This window comes from Arabidopsis lyrata, assembly GCF_000004255.2.
Source record: "Arabidopsis lyrata subsp. lyrata unplaced genomic scaffold ARALYscaffold_3, whole genome shotgun sequence".
In the NCBI taxonomy this organism is placed as follows: domain Eukaryota; kingdom Viridiplantae; phylum Streptophyta; class Magnoliopsida; order Brassicales; family Brassicaceae; genus Arabidopsis; species Arabidopsis lyrata.
This window is the reverse complement of record NW_003302553.1, coordinates 13469033-13477657: the sequence shown is the minus strand read 5'-3', so window position 1 is coordinate 13477657 and position 8625 is coordinate 13469033. Positions and strand designations below refer to the sequence as shown.

At 33.3% G+C, this 8625-nt stretch overlaps 1 long non-coding RNA gene across 1 annotated transcript; it reads left to right on the top strand.

Moving 5' to 3' along the window:
- Window positions 1-4159: 4159 nt before the first annotated feature.
- Window positions 4160-4731, top strand: LOC110230440. The gene is made up of 2 exons (XR_002333546.1): window positions 4160-4293; window positions 4380-4731. It is a non-coding gene; the product is annotated as an uncharacterized LOC110230440 (long non-coding RNA).
- The last annotated feature ends 3894 nt before the right edge of the window (window positions 4732-8625 follow it).

Genomic DNA, 8625 nt, shown 5'->3' with positions numbered 1-8625 from the left:
ACCGGAGCCTAATCACAAAACAGCGTATGTTTAGTTTTAGTAATGTATTCAAAAACTAAAGATGTTGGCTACACATAAATTTTCTTCCATCTAGTCAAGCTGGTGATAATCGTAACTATTCTTGGATTGGTGGTAAAAGAAAAATTGCATCTTAAAAAAATGTATGTAAAAAACGGTGTTCCTCCATGGTGGGTTGGAGGAAGAGATTTAACACCTAATGTTAATATTATTCATAAAGGCTTAGAGGTGAAAGGAAAATAAAATCTGGTATGTAAGTTGCACAAGAATTTGTACGGGTTTGAAACAAGCTCTAAGAAAATTGTACAAAACGTTTGATAGCTTTATGAAGAAATCTAAGTTCTTAAGGTGTCAGGTTGACCACTCTTGTTATTTCAAGAGGCTTAAGGAGTCCTATTTGATATTACTTTTGTATGTTGGTGATATGTTGATAGCGAGAATAGACTAGCAGGAGATTAATGAACTTGTATCTCCCGAATTTCTTTGATCTTCATGAAATCTAAAGCGGTAGAAAATAGACTTACATCTGAGCCGGTATCGTATTTTTATCAGCTTTTAACCATATTTTTTCAGTATCTTTTTTGGTGTTTTTGTTTTGAGTCAAAGTGTTTTTTTATCAAGTTTGTACAGGTTTTACGTTGTTTCGGAAAAAAACAGAACATTTTTTATTTGATAAATAGGGTGAATTACCAAGCTTATGAAGGACCCGAGACTAATCCGTGGGGAAAAGTAGAACACATTTGGGAGGAAAAACGGTCTATTTCTCCACGAGAACTATGACATCATAACAGATAGAGCCCAATCTATGACCACGATTCAGATGTCCCCGAAAAAATATTTCTCAATATATATCTCTCCAAATCGATAGTTTACATCTATTTCTCCATAAATCTGGGTTTATCGGTTTACGAACCAAACCGATTTCAAACCACTCAAACCGATTTCAAACCACTTGCATGTCAAACCTTTTTGATTTAAAGAGTTTTAATAACCAACAAGATAAAAAAAAAAAAATTGACAAAATTACATCCCCTTCCTGCGTCTTCTTCATTCTTCGTCTTCTCATTTCAAATTATGTTTATTTGGAATATTAGTGCATGTCTCTCTTTGATTGTTACGATGGGTTTCAGATTTATTTTGAATTTGCATTCAAATTTGACAATAATTAAAGAATAGCTAGATATTTAACAAAGCATTTTAAACACATTAAGTGGTAAACATTGACTGGAAAATCGAATCTGAAATCTGAAATACATTCTAAGTGCTTCGTATCTAGCTTAAGAAATCTAGCCTGCGAATCTCGAATCTGAAAGTTATGAAGGGAAGAAGAAGAAGAGATCTGGTTTTGAGACTCCTTTTGCTATTCCGATTTTTGTGAAACGAAAGAGGTACTTAGATCTGAACGATTTTGATGATGAGGAGGTCGAATATGAATCAGTAAGCCCCCAAAAAATGACAGATGTGATGCCATTGATTCGTTGCTTCAGATTGTTAGGAAGGAGACTGACTTCGATAGCCATTGTTTTCAATTTCTCCATTAAAATACTAATTTTGACATTTTTATGATACATATAAGCATAGTTCTCTGAATCGATTTATATTGGATTGATAACTGAATTTAGAATTTGGGTCCATAATTGAATTTGAAACACAAATCGTATTTTGTTGCTGGTGAAGCAAATCAGAGTCCAACGATGAAGGAAGAAGGAAGAAAAGAGGAACAAGTAAACACGTGTTTTTATAAAATAAATAATAATAATTCATTTATTTAATTTTGAAATCTGGTTTTTTTTTTTTTTTTTGAACTGAAATCTGGTTTCCTTTGGATATAATTGGGTTTAGTTTCTTAAAAAAATCGGTTAAGTAAATAGTAAACCGACAAAACCAAATCTTGTGGGTTTATAGATTTAGAACTATTAATTCGGGGAGATTTAGATATTGAATTTTGGTATCAGGGGAAAATATATATAGAACTGTTTTTTCGGGGATAAGTAGCTCGTGGTCATAGTTTGGGCTCTATCTGTTATGATGTCATACTTCTCGCGGAGAAATAGACCGTTTGATATAGAAGCGTCAAAAGTTTACGTTGAGGGTGAACATACTACAAATCATGTGTGCTTTTATTTCTTACTTTCTTTTTTTTTCTTGAGGGTCGAATTCGGATCTAATCCCTTACACAAAACTTATGGATCCTTGTAGAAACTTTAGTGGTTGCCCAACAACATTGAATAGCGTTTCACGGTTTTTATTTCCCTTAAATGGCGTTTCCCCGGTTAACAATTCGTAGAGGAATATACCAAAAATCCACCAATCAACAAAACTTCCATGACAATCTCCTCTTGTGATCTCAGGGGCTAAATACTCATGAGTCCCCATGAATGACATGGACCGAGCATATATGGGTCAAAAAAATTAACGTAGGAAGCGAATCAAAGCCACCTTTTCGGGTTTCTCCTTTCTATGTTTATTATTCAGCTAAATACAAACTCTCATTATTATCTCTACTATAGCCTAAAATGCCTTAAAACCAAGTCTTCGTTCTTACTACATTTAACATTCTAAAATTTTGTCCATCAAATAACGTTTCCTTTATGGGTGCTTCAATGAAACAAAAACCTTTTTGAAATTAGCCTCATTCATGTCCAAATTAAAATCTAGACTTTTCAAGATTTGCTTCATTGCTTACACTGTTACTACTACAAAAACCTAAGCTGACATTGCAAACCTAAGCTGACATTGCTGTTGAGCGTAATATATATCCATGAGAGCCACTACTACTGGTTTTTTGCAGCTCTAAAATTTAGAAACTGGGCATGAGTTAGCATTTTTGCAATTAGAGGAACAATCATGTGAAGATTCAAGATTTAGAGTTTGTCTACTCAACACTGAAGAAGAAGATCGATATGTTAGAAGTGAGACGTTTCGTTATAAAGAATATGTGGGTTTTGTGTTGTGTTGTGTTGTGATGGTCAGGATTTTGTCATATTGACTCGCGGTCAAAGAAACAAAGAGATAGATAACTGAAAAATGAAAGCATTAAGATTGTGAAGAAAATTATATATGGTTAAGTTATTTATAGAAGCAAAGAACAATCGGCAACATCCACAAAAAAACTGACGCTTTCGGAATCAATGAAGTGATAAATGATTTTGAGGATTTTCCTAGATGACACCTTAACCGGCGATGATTGAATCATTGATAACCAAGTGAATGTAAGCCTTTCACCGGTAGGTCGAGAACAGGAGCCGTCAACCAGGGTTGGTCCTGAGATTTTGGGGGCCAAATGCTCTAAAAAAAAATTAAGGTTATTTTAAAAAAATTAAAAAGGTAGGACCAATTATCGTGAAAATAAATAAATTTGGGGCTGTTTTGTAGATAAGTTTTCTTACAAATTTCACTTTGTTGTGTCCAGGACCGGCCATGCCGTCAACGATGTAGCACACAGAGCTTTCAATTAAGGACAACACTCACGTCAAGTGAAACCGGCTTTATGAACTTTCATGAGCTCTTTCAGTACGGAACTACAAAAACCAAAAGAAATGATAGCGCTACCTCACTCTACCAATCTGTTTCTCTGATGTCGGTTAGCACATAGCAAAATCCAATAGTTCAAAACAACGCGACACATTCAATTGGTCTTACTAACTCTTCCAAACACCAATTCTAATCGATAAACCAAAGCACAAACCAACAAAAATCAAATCCTCATAGAGGCAACAAACATTTGAACACATCAAAACCAGAACTAGGCAACACCAAAAAAAATCCTGCCTAATGTATTCTAAAACAATTTTTTTTTTCTGCCTCTAATAATAAAAATTGTTTTCATTTGGCAGTGATTAGTCAATATCTATTAATGTATCTATTTAGTCTATTTAGATTTCTAACATCCGTTATAGATAGCAGATTTTTAATGTCATTTTAGTAGCACCATTTATCTACCAAGATTGACACCTCATTAAAGAAAAACTGAAATTTGCAAGAACGCAAGTTTTTTCTAGAAGTTCACACTGATGGTCGAACACGTAAGTCAAAGTTCTTGTTTTCCTACAATGATTTAATAAAATATCAACATGAAATAGACATTAAAATACCCATAATTCTATTTAGTGAACATGCGTGTGAGTTTTGTATATACATATAAAACAAACTCCAAACTGGGACAAGATTTTTAAAGTTCCTCTCCTCTCTCTTTCTCTCAAACCAAGACGCAGGAAAAACAAATTCTCCACAGGATGATGAAGACGAAGAGGAGACATGAAAGAGCACTTACATGTACGTACATATTGGCATATTTTTACATACATAATCCACTTTATATATACACTCTCACCGATAATGACTGCGAAGAGATGCATTAGAGGCTACTTCGGTGTTTCGCCGGGAAAATAAAAGTTACCATGATCAGTCGTCGGCGTACATGGGAAGGCCAGGCATTTTTGGTTTAATTTTCTCTCTTTTTTTTATCATATTATGTAATTCTTTTTTTGGAAAAATGTCCTATTTCCATAAAGTTTTTATTATTGTTATTCAGATTATATCGTAAACAAATTCGATCGTAATAAGATAAAACGAACTGCTTTTCTACTTTCTGTGTGTTTTCACCTTCTTTCTACAACATTTACATTTCTTGTTGTAATGTGAATAAGAATTAAGAAGACTAGTTGATTATGTATTACTATATTTATGAACAAATTATATATTTGTATTTAATATATTGTCGTTGTTTGTTACGTAATTGGTTGGTTTAACGTCAAATCAATTGGCAAATTATAACATATGTTATCCTTATTGATTAAAAACTATAGTGTCGTAGCAGTTACGTAGCTTTCCTTGTTTCGAGCATTCACGTTACATATATCAATAATAAATATGTATATATATATATACTGTATACTGACAAATATTCAGGTGTTGAAACGTGAAATAACAAGTATGTAGGTATAATGGCAAGTATGCCATCTACTAGAAATTTCTAAGAATTTAATACTTTCTTTAAATGATATGTGTGTCTTGAACTCAAATGTGTCTTTAATCTATTTAGCCTGATATACGATATATATATATATATGTATCTAGTAGATATTTCAATTAAAAATGACATTTGAAGTCTTTAAAAAGTGGAAGCCTCTTTGGTCCATTGATTAACCAAGAGTTAATTAATGCTTATATACTGAGGGGTATGGGGTTCGAGTTCCAGATATTAAGGCAAGTGTACAAGAGATCTCTAATGATGAACAATTAGAGCCGTTCGTCGTGATTCTATGCAGAGAAGAAAGTGTCGTCATGTCGTGGATCATTTATCCATCAACAACATGAAAAAGGAAGTGTTGTATGTCGTCTCCTGCAGCCCCGTAGCCTCCCGCAGCCTCCTTTGACGGAGGTTTGACGGAGGTGGCGACGCAACCTACTTTGACGTAGGTCTTTAACGAGGGGCTTTGACGCGGGTTTGACGGAGGTGAGATCTAATAAGAGTTGGAAGGAATTGTCTGTAGTAGAATCTTTTATGTAACAATTCTCATGATTCGCAATATATAATAAATCTAGACGTTAAAAAAAAATCTTTAAAAGAAAACCCAAAAAGAGCTAAAAAGTTAAATCGAAATGGTGTAAATTAAACAAAATTTCAGCCATCAATTTCTTTGATTCATAAATCATACTTTTTGTTTCATTGTTGAAAAGTAAAAAAATCAAATAAAGTGAAACAAATACATTTTTCTCTTAAACATCAATTATTATGAAACGGAAAGAATACTATTTATGAATATATATATATATAGTTAGGTTTAGTTAGCTAATGGAGTTACTACATGTAAACTGAAAACTAGGTAAAGATAAATTCCAAAAACAAAGCTAAGATACTTTTTCTTGATATATTATCTAATACAAGTACAAGTAGGAGTATAGAATAAGAGCTTGAAAAAAATGCATTCCACGAATAGTTTATCCAAATCTAAATCCTCAAATTGCAATATTGTAGTTATATTACAATACATACAAAAAAAAAAATATCTAGATAGTAGATATTTTGGGGTAATGAATATTTTTGGAGGAGACAAGAAGAGAAGGAATGGTAGAGAGGGAAATTGCCGGCAATTATCAAAACAAGACGGCACGCATTGCGCCCGAGGGGCTCTTCATTGTTGACTTCACTTTCACTCTCATTTACTTTTCTTTGCTATTAAATGATTTTTTTATTTATTTTCTTAATTTGGCATGCAAATACACTAATTTTTGATATATATAATTTCATCTCCCTACTTAAAAATGTATAAGATCAATGTGTTTTTTTACCAATGTGTCTTTATTCCATACGCAAGTATCAAATTTTGTTTTCTTTCACCTATTTCCAGTAATTTATGATAAGTATATTTTATAAATGAAAAAAGAATAGTGTGATTATGTCTCAAGGTCAATGAAAATGGCTTTTAAAGAGAGAGAACTTGAGATAATATAGTATTAAAAGTTAAAAATTTTGATTCTTTGTATATATAGATTGTAATTGTCCCAAGCTTGTATATGCGTTTCACATGCTTCTTAACTATTTTTAAAAATTGGCCGATGAGTTATTCCGTGGGCAAGACTATAGTTTCTAGAGTTCATACCTCCTTCATATTTTGCATAGTTCCTTCAACTTTATAATTTTTATCTTTCAAGAGAACATGGTGGAGATGGCTTGATTTTATTTCTTTACACATTTGAAAGAGACAAGGTTAATTAAAAATTCAAAAATATCACACTTGAGTAAGTTTTAAGAAATTTTCTTAGTATAAGAATATGATCCTCTCAAGAAAAAACCTAGGACCTTTTAGAAAGACTTACCTAGATTGGATCCTGATCAAGGACCATGCAAGCGGTTCAACGAATTTCGTTGACTGTTGGTTGTGTAGATCGTCTGACCACCATGCCATGTGGGCTTCTTACATACCAAAACAACCCGAAAACGCTACTGAGTGATAAGAGTTCGAGTAGTAGGTGGTCTTACCAATTAAGGTATTTTGGCCACCATAAAATCAAGCCCTAATATCACTAGCTCCGGCCCATAAAACCAAAAATTACATTAAGACTAAGAGATAACATATGGCGTTAAAAAAGTCATCTAAACTAGAATGACATTTAACCCCAAATTTTTTGAATATTATCCCATGCATGACGTAGAATATTACTAATATTCGCATACATTTATAATATACTGTAGTTTGCCTTTGCATTTATATTTTTTTTTCGGTTAACCGGTTAAATTCCAAAACCAAAACCTATACTAATCTCCCGAAATCCATAGAAACCGAGGTTTTTTTGCTTCTAAAAACGTATAAGGGTGGTCAAAGATGATTAAAATCATAATAAAAAGACACAAACGCTTTAGTGAATCCATCAACTACTTTCTTTTTTTTTTTTTTTTCTTTTTTTTTTTTTTTTTTTTTTTTTTTAACTCGGGTAAATCCCTACACCTATGCAGGGGTCTAGGACTAATCCCTGGGGAGAGGATATCCCACAGGTAGGGTTCCCCTCAGGTTTTCAAATGGACCGTAAACAATGGGCCCATACCCATGTAGCTAAAAGGATAAAGCTGAGCAATTCTGCGTCTGGGGAGAATCAATCCCTGTCCTAGACCAACAGTGCCACTATTCCATCAGACTAGAACCACTAATCCACCACCTCTGGTTAGTGACTTCTTCAATTACTTCACCACCACCACAATAAAAGGGCACAAACACACAAAAAAGGCATTCTTAGTAAATCCTTCAACTATTTGATTACCACCACTTTCACATTTTATGTTTTTTTTTGGTGTTTAGCTTGTTAATGCAAGAGCCACTAAGTTTTGAATTAGTTCACGATGTAACTCAGGATTTCTCAAAAACTCTTTCGATTAATAGAAAATATGTTTACAAGGTTTATCCTTTAACACTATTTTCTATTCTCACTAAGTCTTGTTCCTTAATCACAGACCGATTAAGAACAATAACTCTCCCTAAAACCCTTAGCTCTCTTTAAGCCTCTAGTTCTCTATTTCTCTCAAACTAAGACTTAATAGCTAGAAATTCTCTCTCGTGATTGTGCTCAGCTTTCTGCAAGCCTTAGCACTCCTATTTATACTAAATAGGTTGAGACCATACAACAGGTCGATTTCCAATTCTAAAACTAATTGGAATGGACAATTTCCTTTTTTTTTATGGATCAGGAAATTGTCCTTTGTCTTCTTGCAAAAGGAAACTCTTCAGTCTTCTAGAATCTTCTCCAAGCTTCTAGCCTTCACTTCAAACCGCCATAACAAGATTCTGCATATTTCCTTAATCTTTTTCAAGTTGCTCTGTTCTTTTGAGTTACTTCTTGAGGTATCTTGATTTAGTTCAGGAACTCCTTTAGATGCTGCATCTTCAATCTCCCCCTTTTTAATCTTGTGTCTCTCAAGGACCTGCATTTGAAATCTTCTAACTTTTATAGACACTTTGTATCACAAGCAATCACAGACTTTAAACAACCGAAGTTATTAAAAACTTTAGTAATTTCGTCCAACAAAACAACTAACTCCCCCGGAATCTGACAAAGTCTGAAAAACAAGCAACAACAAAATCTGGAGTTCAAACAAAAACATCAAATAAC